The 20,998-nt window shown below is 46.9% G+C and overlaps 1 pseudogene; it reads right to left on the minus strand.

Annotated features, from left to right (window-relative positions):
• Positions 1–3,453: 3,453 nt before the first annotated feature.
• LOC144123942 (uncharacterized) lies at positions 3,454–4,059 on the minus strand (annotated as a pseudogene).
• Between the last annotated feature and the right edge of the window lie 16,939 nt (positions 4,060–20,998).

Genomic DNA, 20,998 nt, shown 5'->3' on the forward strand with positions numbered 1-20,998 from the left:
TTTACTCTACATTTCTAGTGGGTGCCCTCTCACATAGGAGTCAACGGTAATGAGGTGGCAGACAGTCTCGCCCTTAAAGCTCTCTCAAGGATTCCATAAAAAAGTACCTCAAGATGGGAAAAGTCTCTGCAGGAAAACGGTGCTCGATCACTTCAGTACACTGTGGAGTGCGTCCCACAAGCCATGTGTGACCAAGGGACTGAGAAGATCTCAGGCGACCCTTCTACATCGAATTCGCACGGCCTCTGCTCGCACTCCTGCATGGATGCATAAGACCGGCATAGCATCGTCTCCGCTCTGCTCTTTATGTGGTGTGTGTGGGGATATCGAACATTATATTATGTACTGCCCAGAGTACAACGCGGAAAGGCATATGATGTTCGCTTCCTTCAAGAAGACAGGAATCCGTCACAGCACAGTGCAGGACATTGTCTACCCGAGTGGAAACCAGACATGCAGAAGGGAGGCTGCACGCCTTCATTTAACATTTCTGCAGAACACGGATCTTGTTTTTAAATGGTGACAGCAGGAACGGACTATGGCCTACTGTGATTGAATGTGTCCGTAGATGGTGTCTTCCGGAGTGGACTACTTTATACTGTGAGTGAATGTGTGTATGGAGTGTGGCACTACAATGGCCTATGTTCTACGGTGACTGAATATGTGCATAGATGGTGACTTCTTGCGTGGACTGTGATGTGAACTGTGTGGATTGATTGTGTGCATAGATGGTGACTGCGGGAGAGAATGTATGCTATTATAAGAGACTGTGCGCTTAGCGGGGTAGATGCGGCATTGTTAATATCGAAGGGACGCTGCGGTGGAGCAATTCCCGGCAGATAAAGCAAGGCTAACCCCACCTGAAGCATTCAACACCTCAACCTCAACCTCAACCAGGAGGCGACGTCATGTATTGAATGCGGCGTCGCAAACTCGTGACCAGGATGTGAGCGTCGTGTTGACAGTGAAAGGTTGATTAAAAGGTGCAGTAACACAGGCGAAGTGGCGGAAGAACCGGCGGAAATATAAACAGAAGCCAACTAGGATTCGAAGTTCTTTAAGATGTTCAGCTTGGGGAGTTAGCCACAGCGTAAAGTTTTGCTCGATCAGAGAGAATGCCATGCTTGGAGACGACATGGGCTAATATATCGTCAGCTTCTTTGCAGCAAGGTAACAATTTTTTAAAGTTAAGTTGGAGTCCTGCGAATGCAAGGCACGTTAGAAAGTGCTAAAGACAGTTTAGATGGGAAAGACTATCTTTTCAAAAAAAGAAAATATTATTCAAATATCAACATATATACTGCTTACGAAGAAGTACTTTTACTGCTAAAATTTGCGACTAAAATAACAGTTCACAGAAAATAAATATATTCAGTCACAAAAGAGCAGACTAAAAAGTATGTGTTTGCAGGATTGTTTTGCCAGAAAACAGTATTAAAATTAAAAACTTTTCATGGAACATTTTGGGATCACTGAAACAAACGCTCGCGCAAAGCACTTTGGGCAACTTCGTACTGGAATTCCAAGGACAAAGCCGAGCTGTTTCGGAGAAAATTTGGCTGCTACATTGGTGGTGGCTAAGGATTGTCGATATTTTCGATACCATTACAGAAAAGCAAATCTCTTCGGAAACAGCGAAAACAATAGTTACGTAGGGCCATCTATAGATAATCAAGGCAGCTTGGTGGAGCCGTCTCTCTGGGGCCCTAAATTAGACGAACGGAAGTGGTATTTTTTCACAGCGCTGTCGCTTCCATCAACTAACTACATTGACGGTGCTGCGGAATCGCGAGAACACGTTCGTTGCTGAACAAAGTCGCTCTGAAACAAAGATTCCACCTTGTACGTAGATGCCCGCCTTCGTCGCTTGGTGTTGACGTGTTTGGAGGGACGTTTGAAAGTACCTCTCATACAGCTTACGAAAAAAACGTACCCGAAACTGAAGCACTGTTCTTAAGTACAGTTCTATTGCAACATAATAGTGGTATCTTGCCAAGAAGTGAAGTGGATCTCGCAAAATCGGCCATTTCGCGACGTCATTGAAATTGATCTATATGAATGCGTGCGTTAAAGGAAGAGTGAAAGTTGTTTAGAAAGAGGTGTTGAAATCCGCTGACTGCGATGGAATATCAACTGACTGCGATGGCGAGGCGAAGATGGGCGACACCGCGCAACTCGTTTCACGAGTATATATATAGCGCTAAGTGAGATGCCGCAAGATAGTGACGACGGTATTCCTCTGTTCGTGGTCGCTATCATTACAGACATTGTGAGGTACTTCTCGCTTTTAGTTGGAAAGAAGTGTGCTATCCTACGTAAATGCGGAAAACCTAGGAACACAACTCAAAAGATGGGGTTGGTTTCTTTAAATCGGACAGCCCGCTTGCTCCGTAATTTCAGTAGTGATCAAAAGTATCATGATTTAGAAACAGCATTGACAAAGGACGAAGCAAGCGCACCACACAGGCGCTGCTTTGTGTTATAAATAAAAATAGTTTTGCGCACCAGTTATTGTGGTCATAAATTTCCCGATTAAATCACAACTACCGTATTTACTTCTATTCAGTTTATGTATTTTCGTTTTTCAACTCTTAACAGTGAGAAGATTTTCTCAAAAGCTCTAGAGATTCGAAGGTTGATTACGAATATTCACTGAGTTGATACCAATTGTGCTCAACGTTATTAAAAATCACCGTGCGGCATCCGCCTATCTCCACTATGTTCGGTGACCATGGGCGTAATGAGAATTAAAATTGCCTGTGTGAGAAAGTTATTAGATAAATTGCTATAACCTTTAAAACTGCGATGATGAATGAAGCTACCATCTGGACGTACCCATATCGTATTTTTGCAGCGGAGAGAACAAGTCGGGCGCCTCCTAACGATAGAGCGCAAATGGCGATGAAGACGCTCGGAAGCTTCGCTGGCAGCCCATGAAAGTTTATATGAGAGAGAAATTTGCCGCCTGCGTTACGCTCAGATGAAACTCATAGACGGTTAAAAACAGCAGCAAAACTTTGTTAACGGGTTCGAAACATGGTACCTTGGAGCAGCCCTAATGCAGAAGACTCGTAACTGTCGAACAAAAGCTGGAGACGTCAGACAATCTACAAGGAGGTGTGCCAAACACTAATAACGACTTTCGCATGTAAAAGCTTCCTCAGCAGGCTCGCAGCGACGAATTGAAGACCGGAGCCAAAGATATGGAGTGCAAGCACACACACTACAAAAATTTGTAACTGACATTCACATGTACAGATAGCTAGCTATTCTCTAGTGATATCGAGCATGGACATAGGTGAGGACAATTTACGGATTATAAATGGCGGTCATGAATGCTCAAGATTTAGAGCTTAAAATCACGCAAAAACTATTCATTTCATTTTTTTGAGGTGGCCAATGGTGATTTTATATTAAAAAAAGCATTTAAAAACATCTGATGGACATCACAATTTAAGAGAGCTTCTTGAACAGCCAATCAAAAGGAGAATGAGCACACGACGAATACAGTGACTCGCACCCCAGACCGGAGAGTCCCCCCCAGCAGGCCCTTGAGGACGCTCCCGTCGTTACCTTGAACCTAGACTGCACCGGTCAGGGATCGCAGCATAGCAGCCATAGTCGTGTACTCGTGCACGGCTTCCTCCGTGATCTCGCAGATGGCTCGCGTACGGCACACATCGGAGTCCAGGCCGGCCTCCCGGAGTAGGTCGCTTCCGAAGACAGGCGAAACACTGTCCCTGACAGATGACCAGAGTGAACGGAAACTCGCCTCTAGGATTTCGCCAAAGACAGGGAAGTACGTAAGACCGAACAATGCTAGGTAGAGCAGCCCCAGTGCCAGGAGCGTGGGCTTCAGAGTTCCGACCGCAAGGGCGAGAGCTGGGCCCAATAGGAGCAGTGCCAGAGGCAGCATGGAAGCGTTCGAGAGCGGCTGGCTTCGACTTCGGTTTCTTCGAACGGCACCCCTGAACTCAGGTTGAAGTGTACGTCGTAACCGCTGACGCCCGCCATGCGAGGCAGCGCGATGGCCAGGAGAAACATTCCTGCGGTATTCATCGTCGCAGGGCATCGGGGAGCGCAAGGGAGCTGGGAAGTTACAATAATGCACCATATGGACCATTTAGTGAGGTTGGGCCAAAATTGAATTAGGTGCACTCGCACTTGGTTTTTTCACTTCAGTTTCAGTTTTAGGTTAGATTTAAAAGGGCAATGTTTTAGGGGTTGCTTTCTGGATTAACTGCACACGAATGAATGTTGACAAAGACGGTGATACCCAAAGCAGATTGCGAGAGTGTGGCAGTTGACACACGCGGGATGTTCGGCAGCACCGAAGTTGTAGTGGTCTGGTGCAGTTCCCAGGGAGGCTGAACTCTTCGCGCTGCCGTGAGTTCGACACCCACTATTCGTGGCTATAGAGTGGTTTGCTTTAATAGCTTTTGCATAGTGGGCCATATCAAAGGGCATTGCCTTTAACTCATAAACACGTAAGGACTAACCAACGCTGTTTTTAGCGGTCCCTCACATCTGCGACATTTGCCGGGATCCTAATTTCAGATCCATCGATGAGTAATATTTCACGAAGTGGAGGCCAATTAGAGCATCGTCGATTCGTTAGAGTGGGTAAGCGTCTTTTTTAGTAATTTTGCATACCCAGTAGTAATCCACACGAAATCTCATTATGCCGTCTTTTGTTCATTACGAGAACAACAGGTACGGCCCACGGACTACGGCAGGACTCAATAACGTCGTTGCGAAGCATGTCTTTGACTTGGAGGTTGATAGGAGGGCGTTCAGTGGAAAACACACGATATACAGCCTGTAGAAGAGCCGGGCACGGTGTCATCTGTATTAATGCGATGCTTGGTTCAGTGTGTTCGGCCAGCACGCGACGAAGGTGAAAAAGCTTCATAGCGCTGGATGAGATCTCGCACTTGTTTATGCTGCAGTTGGGAAGAGACGGGACTGATGTACAACTGTAAATCGGTTGAAGGCCTCTTTTCGACACTTTGCGACACTTTGACAGAGCCAGTAGCGTTGCGAATGCCAGCTACAGCGGTATGTGAAGCACACGAGTCCCAAGTGTCAGATGATGGTGCTCATCGCCGAAATTCGTCAGCAGTACTTTTGCTTGGCCGCCTTCCAGGTGAACAACCCCTCTATAGAGAGCAAGGCTCCCTTTGAAAAGAACGATCTGTTTGCTTTCCACGATGCCTTCTGAGTCTTGCAGTGTCTTCGCGACGACGGACGTCATCAAATTTTGACGTGGCGGGATAGTGGCGTGAACATCAAGGCTGTTGAGTGCCGCCCGCCCGCTCAGAAGTGCTTTTTATTGCGTGCTCAATACAAAAAACACTGATCTGGACAGAAAATCGTTAACTGGGCTATTTTCTGTAATTTTTTTTCCCAAGGATGATGTCACGAAAGAACTGGTCGAGTACGACGAAGGTTGCCAGGTAGGTTTCTTCTTGGAGATTTACATTGAATGTTCATGTGCCAGGCGGCGTTTTCATGTGACCTCTAACTGTACACAGCTGTGGGCCCGTCCAAGGCGCAGTCACATTTCACAGAGTTGCGGCAGTCAGCAAAGATTTTCACGAGCGCTGCTACGTCGGTTCCATCGATTGAATTGTTCCGATCAGCGGTGGAAACTGTAGGATGGCAGGAACGGCGCGTTCTCCGAACATGGCTGTTGGCGCTGCACTAATTGGTTTCGTCGCTACGAAGAACTGGTGCTTCGAGGCTTAGTGTCAGAATCTTGAGTGTCAGGGCGTCATTTAATCACCCGGCCGATTGGTTACAGCGGTGAGGGATCTTTGACATTTCGTGGACCCTCAACCTACCCTCGAAAGCTTGCCGCTTCTAGTTGTTCCGATGGAGCTAGGCGACCCTCCTCGAGCCAGGCTGGCGTATGGACTTCGTGGAGGGGAGAAATTACGAGTGGAAAGGAGACCAGGAATACCGATTTGGCTCAACGGATGCGGCAGCCAGGTAATCGTCCATTTCAGGGGCACGCTGCGGTCGTGGGGCATCGGCATCAGATCGTGGCACAACCATTCGTAGGTAAAGGCAGTTATTGTACGCGTTCCCAGCCTCACTGCAGTAGTAGCACCGAGGGTAATGATCTGTAGTCCGCCAGACGTCGCTTTTACGTGGGCGTATCGAATAACGAGCAAAGAATGACAGGAGGATGCAGACAAGGGACTCCTGGAGTGACTTGAAGGCGGGCCGGAACGACGAACGGCTGCGGCGTATTTCATGGCCTGTGGCAGTCTTGGTTGTAAAGGATCTGGTAGCGTGAGCGCCTGATAGACTTCTTCAATAATTAAGTACGAAAGGGGTCAGATCTGCGGCCGCTGTCACGTCAGAAACAGCTTCGGTAGCTGCTCGCGTACCACGGCCCGTATGATCTCACGGAGCACGCCGAGGCTATCAGTGCCGGGGATGGCGGCAGCCAAAATGTAAGGCGGATGCTCGTACTTGTTGGATTCTATCTTGGGCATTTGTTTATCGTAGTTTTTTTTTTGGAGGGGGCGAGGAGGAGTTTTTACTATAAGCGAACGAAGGTTTGCTTTTTGATGCCCCTCATAAGAAAGCGATTTTTGTTTCTAGGGCATGAACTGATCAACCCGACCGAATAACTTCGTCATACCCTCGAAGAAAATGACAACTCTCTTGTTTTTGGTCTCAAGTTGTGCCTGCAGGAGCAACTCGCCTCGCTCGTTTCGGAGCACGGTGGTGAAAGCTGACAAAAACTGTGCTTTGAAGGAATTACACGTTGTTACTCTCGTCTCGCTGTTTTCAAACTGGGTTCGAGGTGCACCGTCCAGCGAAGAAAATATATATTGTAGCAGCCATTCATCAGCCCACCTTTTGTAATAAGCGACGTGCTCAAAGTTCTCGAGCCAGTCCTACCGCTCTTCGCCTGGGAGGCCTTGGAAGGTCAGTTGCATCCGCGGCTGTGGCAATACGAATGCCAGCGAAGTGATAGCAGCCTGCATTACTGATGGGGAGTTGCGCTTTGGCTGAAGGTGGTGCTAAGCAGTTAGCTGTGTCTTCGCAGGAATGTGAAACTGTAGAGGCCCGAGCTCCAGCTGAAAACATTGGAGCCGTCGGCTATTCCCGGTGGGTAGTCGTAATGTCGATGGCAGTAGGGACCGGTGGGCTCCAGTCTCGGATTGTTGGTTGTCGGAGCATGGGGTGCGTTACCCGGCATCTGTACTAGATATAACGAGTAAAAATTGCTTCTACACAAAGACACGGACGGGCGAAAGGATATAACGCGGCGGCATGCTGAGGCGAACTCCTCAACGCCAGCTGCCCAGCAGTTTCATAATGTCTTTCTTCAATACAGGCACTAAGGTAAGACTCATAAGAAGTCCGCACATTGTATTGAGAGTGCTAGCTAGGATTTCATACGTCCGCATTCCATGCACACTATCACAGCACTGGCGCACTGAGCCGTGGTTTTGCCCATGGTTGCCAACATAACACTATTCTCTCTATAAACGGTATAGTAATTTTATTACTCCGGCATTTGTCGCTCTGGCTGAGGTCTCAACGAAGGCTGTGAAGCAGGACTAGGCACTCTGAATGACTGAATGTGCTGAAGAGAGTGTTGATGCTGCTGGCTGGTCATTTTAACATCCCCATTGAAGCTCTGGTGAAAGTGCGCATTTCTCATCGTGTCTCTGCTGCTGTGTTGCCAGCGGGTATTCAAGAATTGAAATAGGTGCTAGGGGCTCGCCACGGGAATATTCTATGTACGCAACTCGCTACGGCGAATGTGATCTACGTGGCGCTTCCATAAGAAACCATCTATCTTACGAGTCTTGTACAACAAAGGACCAGTAATGTCGCATATAACACCGGGTAGCGACTTGGGTCTATCAGGTAATTTCTTTTAAAAATAGACTTTCTGTTCAAATGTTACGATACCTTGATTTTCCCGCTCTATAGGCTACTGTTCTTTGAGCCTAATTCCATACTGTAAGTTTGGGTGAAGGCTGCCCAGCGACGTTCAAGATCTTCGACCCATCAGGATTCGGCGGGGCTCTTTCTCGTGGTGGAATGCGGAAGAACATGTTGACTTAGAAGAAACCGCGATAGGTGCGTACCTATCTCCCCACTCCTGAAGCGCTGCAGAATTTGTTTTGACTCCTGAACCATCCGCTCCACCTGGTCATTGGAAGACGGGTGATGAGGTGCACCATTGAAATGTCAAAATTTGTTTTTCTGTATGAACTCCTAGAATTCTTGAGAGACAAACGTTGTTTAATTGTCTGAAAAAATGGGAGCACACAGCGTCTATCAAACTGTTGCTAAAACTATTGATGCAAATTAGACAACTGCCAACCCCTTGGAATAAGGATTCACAACGAAAAGAAAAATTCTTTCCATGCAAGCGTGCTGAAAAATCGATACGAATCTGAGACCAAGCTTTTTTTGTGAATTCCCAATATTGAAGGCTCCCTCGTGCAGGTGCTGGTCTTGTCTCCTGGCAACGCACGCAAAATCTGACGTTCTTTTCTAAGGCTTCATCGATTCCTGGCCACTATACCGGGCTTCTGGCTATAACCTTGATACGAACAGTACTAGGATGAATGTTATGAAGAAGTCTCGAAACCTGTTTCATTGCTTCCCCTAGAATGACAACTGTGCTTCTCCAAAGCAGACGGCGTCTGTAAAGAGACAGCTTTGTGTTCTCGAACAAAAGACTTTTACTCTTCTGAAAATTTTTCCTCAGGCCGTCCCTTGACAGTCCAATGCAAAACTCAGGCTAGAATAGGCTATTTTTTGAGGAGAGCGTGCGAGTGAGTCCCAAGAAATTTCTGGTGCTGCTTCCAGTATCGCGATCTCAGTCTATTCTCCAAAGAACTGTCATCTTCTTACATTAATGGCAGGCGCCCGATTGCATATGCGTTCTGCAGCTGTTGTGCAGGTCTGTATTCAGTTGATAGTAGTATGCAGACATCCTCAACGATCATCGCAGCATTCCTGGACACAACACTTGAGGCTTATGTTTTCAGTGGGGCAAGAGTCCCAACGAGGGCTTGTAATCAGTTACTATCCTAAAGTGCCGTTCATAAATAAACATACGGAACTTCTGAACTCTTAAAATTATGGCTAACGCTTCACGGTCAGTATGCGTATAATTTCGTTGGGCTGCTGTCACTATTCGATAGCTGTTAGCTATCGGCATTTCCTTACCTCTTTCAATGTGATTTGAATCTACTCCAAGACCATATGGAGAAGCATTACAGGCACCACAGGTCATTACTGGTAATGTGTGCTGTGCGATGTCAGTGCACGTTAAAGATCCCCAGGAGGTCGAAATTATTCGCGAGACGTCCACTACGACACCTCTTTCATACTTTCTTCTTTCAATCCCTCCTTTATTCTTTCCCTTACGACGTGGTTAAGGTGTTCAACGATATATGAGACAGATACTGCGTCATTTCCTTTCCTGCAAAAACCTATTAAAAGTATTACTGGTGGCTTTTCGACACTGTAGGAAGTGAGAATTTGACTTGATTGCAACAGCTCTTTGGCCTGCCGGAAAACATTACTTTCCTTAGTTTTTGCATTTCCAACTACAGCGACTGTCTAGCAGCCTGTTCCTGGCAAGAGCCTATTGTAGAAGTTGAGTGCACCAAACAATGCCTGAAGCGCGTATTTGCACTTTGGCTGTGGTGCTCTTGACCTTCTCGTCTTTTGGATGTTTTCCCGCCTTGCTGATGCCGTATCCCAAAAATAAAACTTCATCCACACTGAACTGACATTTCTCTTGGTTCAGCCGAACAACATCCTGCTGAATTCCCCGGACCACCGCTTCCAGATACGCTTTCCTCTCTTGTTCATTTTTCCCCCCTACCGGGATGCCATCGAGGAACACTTGAACGCCCAAGGCGTTGCAGTATCTCTTCAAAGTAGCACTGGAAAATCAACGCTGCCACTGCAACTCCAAATGAAAGATTTATGTGATGAAACAAACCACGGTGTGTGGTGATGACCAGCAGGTCAGCTGTTTCACCGTATATTGCATGATCAAGGTCAATCTTGCAGAAAATCGCGCAAGCGCACAGTTCTGCAACGCTTCGGCTTTCGGTAAATGTTAAATGTGCACTGAATAACAGGATTTACCATGGCTTGTAGTCACCTCTGATTCGCACTGAGACGTTCTTTTTTGCAACCAGAACAATTGGTGTCGCCCTTATAGAACGCCGCACCGGCTGCAAGAATTCATGACTACAAGCTTCTCCTGGGCTTCTTCAACTTTCGAATATAGAGCAAATGGAACTGGAAGAGGCTTGATAAACTTTTGCTTCGCAGTTGGTTCCACTACCACCCGCACATGAGGTCCGTTGCTCTTGTCCGTTGTCCGCTGCACACGTGTGCAATAGCCTTGATATTTATGCGTTCGAAACATTGGCTCTCACTTTCACCTGAAGAATTTTGAATTCAATCTCAAGAACTTTGAACCAGTCCCACCCAAACTGGCTACAGGTCCCTTGAGAATGACTAGACGCCGAGGATCTTGTCTACCCTTGTTGTTGTTTATCTGGAAAGTCATGGAGCCAAGTATCCGCCGCTCTACGCACCAACTCTCCGCAGCATCCGCGTTTCGGAAGCGTTTCAATGGAGGCGAAACGAAAAGGCGCCCGTGTGCTGTGCGATGTCAGTGCCCGTTAAAGATCCCCAGGTGGTCGAAATTATTCCGGAGACCTCCACTACTGCACCGCTTTCTTCCTTTTTTCTTACAGTCCCTCCTTTATCCCTTCCCTTATCGTGGTTCAGGTGTCCGCCGAGATGCGAGCCAGATACTGCGCAATTTCCTTTCGCAAAAAACCAATTTCCAATTTTCACCGTGTTTTCATGGAGGTGAAAGTAGTAGTAGTAGTGTGATAGTGAAGGATCCGACAAACGTGCTGCACAAGCTCGTTGTCATGAAATCAAGAAAGTCAGCATTCTCTATAGAGACTGCATAATATTAACGCAGTTATCTGAAGGCTTAATGGCAGGAAACGTGGGACCATGAAGTAAATAACAAACTGCATTTGTTAAAGCCCATACTGGGAGAATGTAAAACCTGCGATCACCAGGGAGGTGAAACGCAAAAAGGCTCCCGTGTGCTGTTAGATGTCAATGCAAAAGATCCCCAGGGCATCGAAATTAACCCGAAGCCCCGCACTACGGCACTTATTTCTTCCTAATTCTGTACTACTTCCTTTATCTCTTTCCTTACGGCGCGTTTAGGCTGCCCACCGAGATATGCGAGGCAATTACTCCGCCATTACCTTTACTAAAAGCCAATTTTCATTTTTATTTTATCGGAACAAACTCTCAAATCTTATGAAAAAAGCAAATCTGGTCATTGAGGAAAGGAAATGGTCCAGTAACTCTCACATATCTCGGTGGACACACCGAACCGCGTCGTAATGGAAGTGGTAAAAGATGGAGTGAAAGGAAAAACGGAGAAAGAGGTGCATAGTGGATGTCTCCTTAAAATTTCGACCACCTGGGAATCTATACGTGCACTCGCATCATACTGAACACGGGCGCCTTTTGCGTTTCGCCTCTATCGAAACGCGGCCGCCGAGGTCGGGTTCGAAGCGGGTACTCCGGCACAGTAGACGAGCGCCTTAACTAATGAGCTACCGCAGCGGATGCATCACATTGTCCTCTCGTTAATCACAGGCCACACAGCTCCCGAGTCCCCTTCCACCCCAATGGGCGGTCCGTTGATTTCAACCGACATTCGAACTGCCGGCTCTTCAAAAACGACTTAACTTCGTAAACTTGTCTTTTGGGGAAAGGAAATTGCGCAGCATCTCTCTCACATCTCGGCGGAAACCTGAACCACGCCATAATGGCAGGGATAACGGACGGGCTAAGAGAAGAAAGGAAGAGAAATGATTTCGACCACCTGGAGATCTTTAACATGTACTGACATCGCACAGCACACGAGCGCCTTTCCGTTTCGTCTCCATTAAAAAAAAATAGCAGTGGCATAGCTCGGCTATGCCAGGATATACGTAGCGAGAGGTAAGTTTCCCTGGCTGAGCTTGTTGTGGTCACTGTATGTTTAGCAATAAGCGACATTGGGTATACACACCGTTTATTCATTCTGCTTCACAGAGACTAAGACTGCCCGATGATCTGTGAAGTAGCATGCAGCGGTCTCAATTTTGTCGATGCAGTTTTTCGATTTGGTAGAGCCTCTTTAGTATACAACGCTGTATATTAGTTCCCCATTGTGTAGTCTGGGCGTAAGGGTCCAAAGCTAAATTAAAGTCAAACTTTTCTTTCATACACTGGCTAAGAGAGGCCTGTTTACTGTTGAAATCACCCGAAGTCACACACAACTGGGAAACCGTGCCGTAGGTTGGTATACACGCGTCAACCACATCAATCATCTGCTTGGAAAATGTTCTCCGTGCCACGTAAACTCCCTGGATGATACTGTCGCTTTCCAGAAGCCCAACACAGCAGGCTTCACCATTACTCACCGCGATCGAAGAGAGATGTCTGACAGCGGTGATACCTTGTTTCACGTACTCACAGACTCCAGAGTTCTTATTTGGTTCAAGCTGTTTCACGTACTCACAGACTCCAGAGTTCTTATTTGGTTCAAGCCAACTGCCAGGCGACAACCTCAGCATCGGAAGAGTCAATCTTTTCTTGTCAATACCGCCGTTTAGCAGCGGCTGGACTCTCCTTTTCTGCATGCATGTCAAACGTTGGGACACAGACGCCCACTACATCTCCGCCTTTTATACGCAATACTGCGCAAGCGACGCGGGGTTTGTGGGATAGAGCGGCGTGCGGCGAGGCTGCGACGAAGAATGCGGTGGAGCTGTGTGGTCTCTCTGGTTACCATGGTAACGGCGCATGCGCACAACTGCTCATCCGCGTGACGTCACGCTCGGCTTTGACGGTGGAGCGGGCTCGCGGCCGCGGCCACGGCGAAGCGCACGGCGCAGTTTGCTCCTCTTCGGTTGCCATGGCAACGGCGCATGCGCACAACTGGTCTCTCCTATGTACCGCGAAACAGGGACAGTTCAGCGAGTTGGTACATCATTTTAAAACTTTCGAAACCGCTGCTACGGGGGACACCAAGAGAAAGAAAACGAAGGACAAGCGCTACTATCAACTGAAGTTCATTGGAAAAGACACATAAGGTTAAATAGCTCACACAAGGCAGCCAGCAGAGCATGCGCCTACCCCCAGAATGACAAAACGAATCACTGTGTTGAAATAAGATACCGAATTTCACAGTCGTGGATGACAACAGAAGGTCTGCTGACGCACATGTCGGAGTTTTTGTTAATATGAACTGCCTCAGATAATTCCCTTGCTAGCTGATTGGAATGCCTATACAGAATTTTTGTACTATTGAACAGAGAGTACACATTAATTTTTTTCCAATGAGTTAGAATGGTTAAGTTCGCAGTCTCTGTAATGCAGGGCCAAATTAGAGGAAGGAGCCACCTTTAAAGACGAATTATGTTGGCGTAGCCGTGTGTTTATACATTTACCAGTTTGGCCTATATAACTTTTTCCGCGTGTGAAGGGTACTTCATATACCACTCCCTCGGCACAAGGTGCAAACACCAACTCATGTTTTATATTGCACTGTTTTTTGCTTTCTTTTGACTTTTGTTTTTCTAATCTGGCTCTCCTATCGACCAAAGCGCAAATTTTTCCAAGTTTTTGGGGAGCTGACAACAGTACCCTTACCCCATATCTAGTGCCTACGAGTTATAATCGGCGGGATAATCTATGAATATACGGAATTACTGCACACTTTCTTTTCTCGTTAGTGGGAGGCTCTGGTGAATCGGGTTTACTGAATGACTTAAGCTTTTTCAGGAGTTTATTGCAGGCTAGTGTGATCACGTCATTAGGGAAACCTGCTGACTTCAGCCTCTGGACCTGTTGCTTGAAACTGTTATCCATAGCGTGAACACGCGACTTTGCAATTGATGATCCTAAACACGACACTGCTATGCCGCACTTTACCAGCTTGGAATGTCCTGAGTGGAAACTAAGCAAAGGCTCCTCCGAACGCTGCAGAAAGGACCAACAAACGTGATCCAGTTTTAGCTCCAGTCTGATATCCAAGAACTGTAGTTTATTGTTGCCCGGGGTTTCAAAGGTAAATGGTGCGAGCAGGCAAAGAAGCACACAGAGTTCTCGTGGTATTCCGCTCGCCCATGGCTACATGGAAAAAAGACGTCGACGAACTCCGAAGGCAAGCTTTTGGTCTTGGGGAAGCAGGAAGTACCTGAAAAGTTTCAGAAGATCCTCAAACTAGGTCCGAAATTTTGTTTCCAACCAACCCTCCAAAAAGAAGAGAAGTTGACGCTGGGACGGTCCATCTCGCGTCAAGCACGAAAAGAACAGCAACCAAGGTGCATTGTGGATTGTGTGGATGCCTTCAAAGGGACTGAGCGGGGGTCGGGTAATAAGTGGAGTTTTGCTCCTGTGGTCAACTTCCTAACATCAGAAAAACTTCGTGTGGTTGTATCGAATAAAGAAGGGCATTTTGTTACATTGCCGGAAAAAGTTTATCAGGAAAAGGCTGGGTATGCCGTTACAAAAAACTTTAAACCTATGCACACCAGTGTCTCGAAGCAGAAACGAGAAACGTTACGGTTGTTGGGTGAAATGAATTTGAAACGCCTGCGTCAGTCTGTTTTCAAAGCGGAGGAAAATTTTTTGAACTATTTTTTTCAGAAAAAACCCATAAAACCGGTAATCCTTTTCGATGCATTGTTACTGAACGTGCCACTTGGCAATATGCTTTTCCAAACATTTTGCAGAGTAGCTTATGTTCACTTTCAATTGAAGATCCATTTCTCGTGTCTAATTTTTTGGGTGTTGTCGAATATTTGAACCACAATAACACAGGCTTGGGCGGTATGTTTAGCATTGATGTACAGGACCTATTTTACTCATTACCTCAAGGCAAGCTCCTTCAGAGTGTTTATAGATGTATATTAGAAGATAACGATGAACAAGCATTCATTACGAAGTGTGGGGTATCTGTTGGGTCTTTTTTGGAGCTTCTGTGTTTTATTTAAAATCCACCTTTATTGCTTGGGAAGGAAAACTGCTCATCCAAAGAACTGGCGTGTGCATTGGCTGAAAGGTGGCTCCTGTGCTGAGTAGTGTCTTTTTATCCTACGTTGACAGAACTATAAAGGTTAGTTTAGGTGACACTGTTAAACGCGTCTTCCGGTATGTCGATAATTATTTGGTTTTGGTTGAAAGCGTTGACTTTAGGAGACAAGTAGAATAAATCTTAAAACTTTTGTCGCAATGGTTATGGTTTAAAATTTACCTTTGAAACCCCGGTCAACAATCAACTACAGTTCTTGGATATCAAACTGGAACTAAAACTGGATCACGTTTTTTGGTCCTTTCAGCAGCGTTCGGAGAAGCCTTTGCTTAATTCCCACTCAGGGCATTCCAAGCTGGTAAAGTGCGGCATAGCAGTGTCGTGCTTAGGATCAGCTATTGCAAAATCGTGTGTTCACGCTATGGATAACAGTTTCAAGCAACAGGTCCAGAGGCTGAAGTCAGCAGGTTTCCCTAATGACGTGATCACACTAGCCTGCGATAAACTCCTGAAAAAGCTTAAGTGAACCCGATTCACCAGAGCCTCCCAGTAACGACAAAAGAAAGTGTGCACTAATTCCGCATATTCACGCTATGGTCGATAGGAGAGCCAGATTAGAAAAACAAAAGTCAAAAGAAAGTAAAAAACAGTGCAATATAAAACATGAGTTGCTGTTTGCACCTTGTGTCGAGGGAGTGGTATATGAAGTACCCTTCACATGCGGAAAGAGTTATATAGGCTAAACGGGTAAATGTATAAACCCACGGCTACGCCAACATAATTCGTCTTTAAAGGTGGCTCCTTCCTCTAATTTGGCCCTGCATTACAGAGACTGCGAACTTAACCATTCTTACCCGTTGGAAAAAAATGCGTGTGTACCTCTGTTCAATAGTACAAAAATTCTGTATAGGCATTCCAATCAGCTAACAAGGAAATTATCTGAGGCATTTCATATTCACAAAAACTCCGACATGTGCGTCAGCGCACCTTCTGTTGTCATCCACGACTGTGAAATTCGGTATCTTAATTCAACACAGTGATTCGTTTTGTCATTCTGAGGGGGTAGGCGCATGCGCTGCTGGCTGCCTTGTGTGAGCTATTCAACTTTATGTGTTTTTCCAATAAACTTCAGTTGATAGTAGCGCTTGTGCTTCGTTTTCTTTCTCTTGGTGTCCCCCGTAGCAGCGCTTTCGAAAGTTTTAAAATGTACCACGAAATGCTCCACTGGTAGCCCAGTGTAGCTCTCGCTACAAAATCAGAATTCTGATTCTGTAAACGTCAGCTGCTCCGCCGCCGTTACCGCGGAGGCTCTTCGGCCCATCACTCTTCGGCTTACGCACCGCAGAGGCTTCATTCGCTGTAAATTTGTTAGCAACTCTTGACACTGTGACCGGGCTGCTTATAGGAATTGCAATGCGCATACCGGAACGGGCATTTGTGAGCCTCGTGGACGCCTCCGCACCGAAAACATTTGGTGCCTGACCGCATTCCGCTGTCGCGCTGTGCTTTCGTTCAACTTTGCGGCTGCTGCACCATTTTTCTAAACGCGACAAACATCGTCGGGTAGCGCTTCCCGAATTCTCAGTTTCATGCTGGGCATACCCTGCTGCTATTGCTCTGTTTATGGCCATTGTGAAGGTTAGCTTGGGCTCGGTAACAAGCTGCCGCTGTAGAGATTCACTGCGGAGACCGCCGACCAACCTGCCTCGTTGCATGGTGTCCAGCGTTGATCCAAAATCGCAGTGCTCGTACAGTCGGCGGATTTCGGCGACGTAGTCCTCAATGCTCTCAACCAGACGCTGATCATGTTTCCCGTACTGAAACCGTTTAACAACGACGGATGGCTTCGGGTTGAAGTATGTCTTCAACTTGGACACGATGTCGTCGTGGCGCGTCTCAGAAAGCAGTTTTGACGATCACAAAGAACAGATTATGGCGTAGCTTATCGCACCGGCCACAAACCGTGCAGAGCAGGACACATTTTTGTTCAAGAACTCCAGCATCTCTAGGTACAAAGGCTACGTCGCACCGGTACGTGGGAGGGACGCTTCAAAAGTATTAAGGGTGGAAGCCGATGCCAGTTGTAAAACGCTGTCGCCATTCAGCTCGGTGATCTGGCCGCGTGGTACCGTTCCGCTAAAGCGTCGTCTCCCACTGGCCCCTTGTTCTTCCCATGGTTGCCTACATAACATGTTTTCTTGAGCTTCCTCGCCTCGGAAATACACGTGCTGAAGAACAGCGCCGAGCGAGACGAAGAATGCACTGTGGCGATACACAGTGGCCTCATTTCGAAGGAAACAAATAACTGAGCCACTGCGAAGTCAACAGACTTTTTCTTCAAGTATATAAAAATAAGGATAACCGTATTGAAGAAAAAGCTCGAATAGGAAATTGACTCTCCCAGAAACACCCTAGCAGCAGGCAATAAAATCCAAAAAGCCAGCTTGACAGCAACTCGTTTTGATGTCTGCGTGTAGTGCAGGTTCTCTTTTGGAAAGAAACAAACAAATGTGTGCTCTCAGAGATGTCGTTTCAGGACGCGCATATCCTAATCAAACCTTTCAGTTGGATGAATGTGCTTCGGCTTTTCACAGCTTGTACAGGTGTCATCTCACGCAAGCTTTAAAATGGCTCTAGGCCTCTATGTGTGGGCTCAAGTGAGCTCAAAGTGTGGGTGTTAGACCAAGTACTTAGACGGTTAAGTAATAAGATTAGGTATTCAACTTTTTTAGGGTCCGATTGCGTTGCAAAATTGAAGGTCACCATCATCGAAGGTAATCACATTTGTCTTTCTTAAGCGGCAATGTGGTTTTCCGAAATACATAACGCCGAAATACGCATTTGAAAGATCGTTGAGTTGGCTTTGCCGCAATGGAGATTTAAAAAGTCTGTTGTCTATATTTAATGCCAAATATACATGACGCTTGTAAATTTAGGCAATAAGCTAACTTCGGCGACCACACCATTCACAGCTGCCCCATTCCATTTTTCCGCGACGCTGCCGTAAAGGACGTGATCTGTGAAGAAATCCAACGAGTTGTGCAGTCACCCCCAGATCCACACCCGGCGCCCTCCGTTATGACGTACAGCGAAGCGCAACGAAGTCCTGGGCCAGCGATGCAAGCCTTTTTTCCCCGTCGCTCGCGTGCCATCTCTGCAGTACCCAATCGCAGCAGTACCCCCCTCCCCGCCTCCCCCCCGTGCCGCCGGAGTACAGGCCCTCCATTAGGCAGCGACGCTGACCTGTGGAGCTTCAAGGCGAAGTTTCGCCAGTTCCTCACGCACAAGGCTTCTTACAAGCTCCCGAAGGTCCTCGGCGGGCAGCGACGTAGGCATGTACTGGGACTGGGAAGCGGCTGCTACAGTTGCCTGACGCCCGTAGTGGGCGCCCAGTTCCTGCAGAGAGCGTTCGATACCCGTTGCCTCCTTGGTGAAGTCGGACACGGTTCTTGGTGAGCCACGGACCAGTCCGGGAAAGAGCTGCTCTTTTATACAGCGCATTAAGTGGCGTACCTCCTTGGCCTCGGGCATAGCAGGGTCGGCCTGATTGAACAGTCGCATCATGTCCTCTATGCACATCGCGACTCTCTCGTTTGGCTGCTGTGATCTCGAGTGCAGGGCGAGTTTCAGCCTTCTCTTTTCTTTCGGTGCTGGTAAATGTCGCTAGCAGGTCTCGACGAAAAGTCTTCCAGGTGGTAAAGGAAGCTTCGTGGTTCTCAAACCACGTTTTGGAGGAGTCCTGCAGCGCAGAGTAGACGTTGCGCAATTCACGCTCGCCGTCCCATTCTTTGAAACCCGCCACTCGGTCTAAGCTGGCCAACCAGACACTGATGTCCTCGAACCTGTCCCCGTGGAACGGTGGCGGCGACCGAGGTTTGTGAAGGACGAATGGCGGGGCATTCCCGGAATGCTGAGTTGTCTGGCTAGCCGCGGTGGGTGTCATGGTCCTTACCGGCGCTGTCAGTTGGCCGAACTCCGGTTGTAGGCCTCGCAGACGGCGGCTCACCTTGTGGACGGGTGTTGGGTATACGCGTGGAGAACAGGTGTCAAGAGTGACCTCGTAGTCAGAGTACAATGGATGCTACCCAGCTGCTCCACCAAATATGACACTGATGAACGGTCAAAGCACACAGCCCAGATTTAATTAGACGTGCTGGGCGTGCAAGACAGCAGGGAGCTCGAGCGAGGAAGATGACAATCCTCTAGGCCCTCGAATGCACAAGGCATATCAAGTCCCTGCTAAAACTGTTGGGAATAACATTGGAATAAACCGACGCAACGACCTTTCAAGACGAGTATTTTTATCGTTCGATTTTTTGAGCCACACTGCCGTTGAAGAAAATTTTGTTGTTTTCAATCGGGTTGTGAGGTTGTGCGGTATCTTTTTCTCGTGTTTTTTCTCGTGCTTTTACTCATGAAAATTAATATATATGCTGCCTCACCTGTCGCAATAAACCATTTGGTTCTTAGTCAGCGCTGGTGTTTGTCCTTATTTTCCGTATCTTCGTCTTCCGTACGTTGTTTTGTACAGTTCTTCAACAATTTAAAGCTGAGCTGACCTATGATGTTGCCGGCCTTCAATTTCCCAATAAAATCTCACCCCTTAAACTAAGAAACTAAAAGCTTGTTTTGTACTTGCCCATATTTAAAATTATTGAAGTTTATCACATACGTAAGGTCCGTATCGCTGTGAATTATACATGTCTAGACCGCATTCAGGTATCTCTCACAGTTTTAAAAATGAAATTCTGCGAACAATAAAAAATTTCTTCGCCAACACTGCCTCAGTGCTTGACTTAAGGGGCGCTAGCTACGAGAGCTTCAGGTTTTTAGATAGGAGTGCTCAGCATTCCTGAAGACCCCTGCAGATGATTGTTTTCCGCAAACATTCCTTCTAAGACACAAGAAGCCCCATCTACCTCATCGTTTTTGCAATACTACTCTGATTTACAGCCACTTTTGCTATATCTGGTATATTTCCTCGTTGTATCAGTTAACAAATTTCTTAAACGTGTATATCACAACACGAAGTATCGTTCGACGCCATGCGGAACCCCGTGAGACAAAAGTTCTGGCCGTAATGGCTGTCTGAAGGTCCTCGAAATGCACTGTTTGGGGGCGGAAAGTTCATAGGTGCGAATCCCATACAAATTTGGGCTTCATCTCAATTAGTAATTTTATCCTCAGGAAAATGTCCAGCAGTTTGACACCACTTCGAACATAGTGCGTCAAACGCGTGGCCACCAAATTTTATGCCAATCGTGGTCCCGGAGAGGGAGAGGGGGTGGGGGGTGGTCCCGCTTCGATGGCCGCTATACTGGCATATATAACATAAATCAAAATTATAGGTATCAGTTGAGGCGCTAGGCACTCACAGTTGCTATGTGATGTAGTGTGGTCACGTGGTAACTATTTTGGTCAATTTGACCTCTATTGCAGGACGTGAATACTGTACAGAACATGGGCAGTCACACGAGCGTCCCGTTTCGTAAAAATATTTAGCAGCACATTCTATCACTTTAGATTATATTTTCTCCTGACATCAAGAATTTCCACCCCTGCCTTGCTGAGCACGTCTCCAATCGAAGACCACTGGGGAAGATAAAGAGCTTATTTCATTCGAATGATAGGGGAACAATTGAACATTGGATAGCGCACATTTCGTATTGATTTCTGACATTATATCAGCTCCGTTTCGATATAACATTTTAGCTCTTGCAATGCACCACTGAAATTAGTTCCTTGTCGATTAGGCATCCCGCGTCTTCATTGGTCTTGTCGTTTATTGGCTGCCTCACTCTGAATATCTGTCAAGAGGCATGACAGTGCTTATTTTGTTGGCCGCTGAGGCCTGTCTCTTATCTGAACGGGATT

This window comes from Amblyomma americanum, chromosome 3, assembly GCF_052857255.1.
Source record: "Amblyomma americanum isolate KBUSLIRL-KWMA chromosome 3, ASM5285725v1, whole genome shotgun sequence".
In the NCBI taxonomy this organism is placed as follows: Eukaryota; Metazoa; Arthropoda; class Arachnida; order Ixodida; family Ixodidae; genus Amblyomma; species Amblyomma americanum.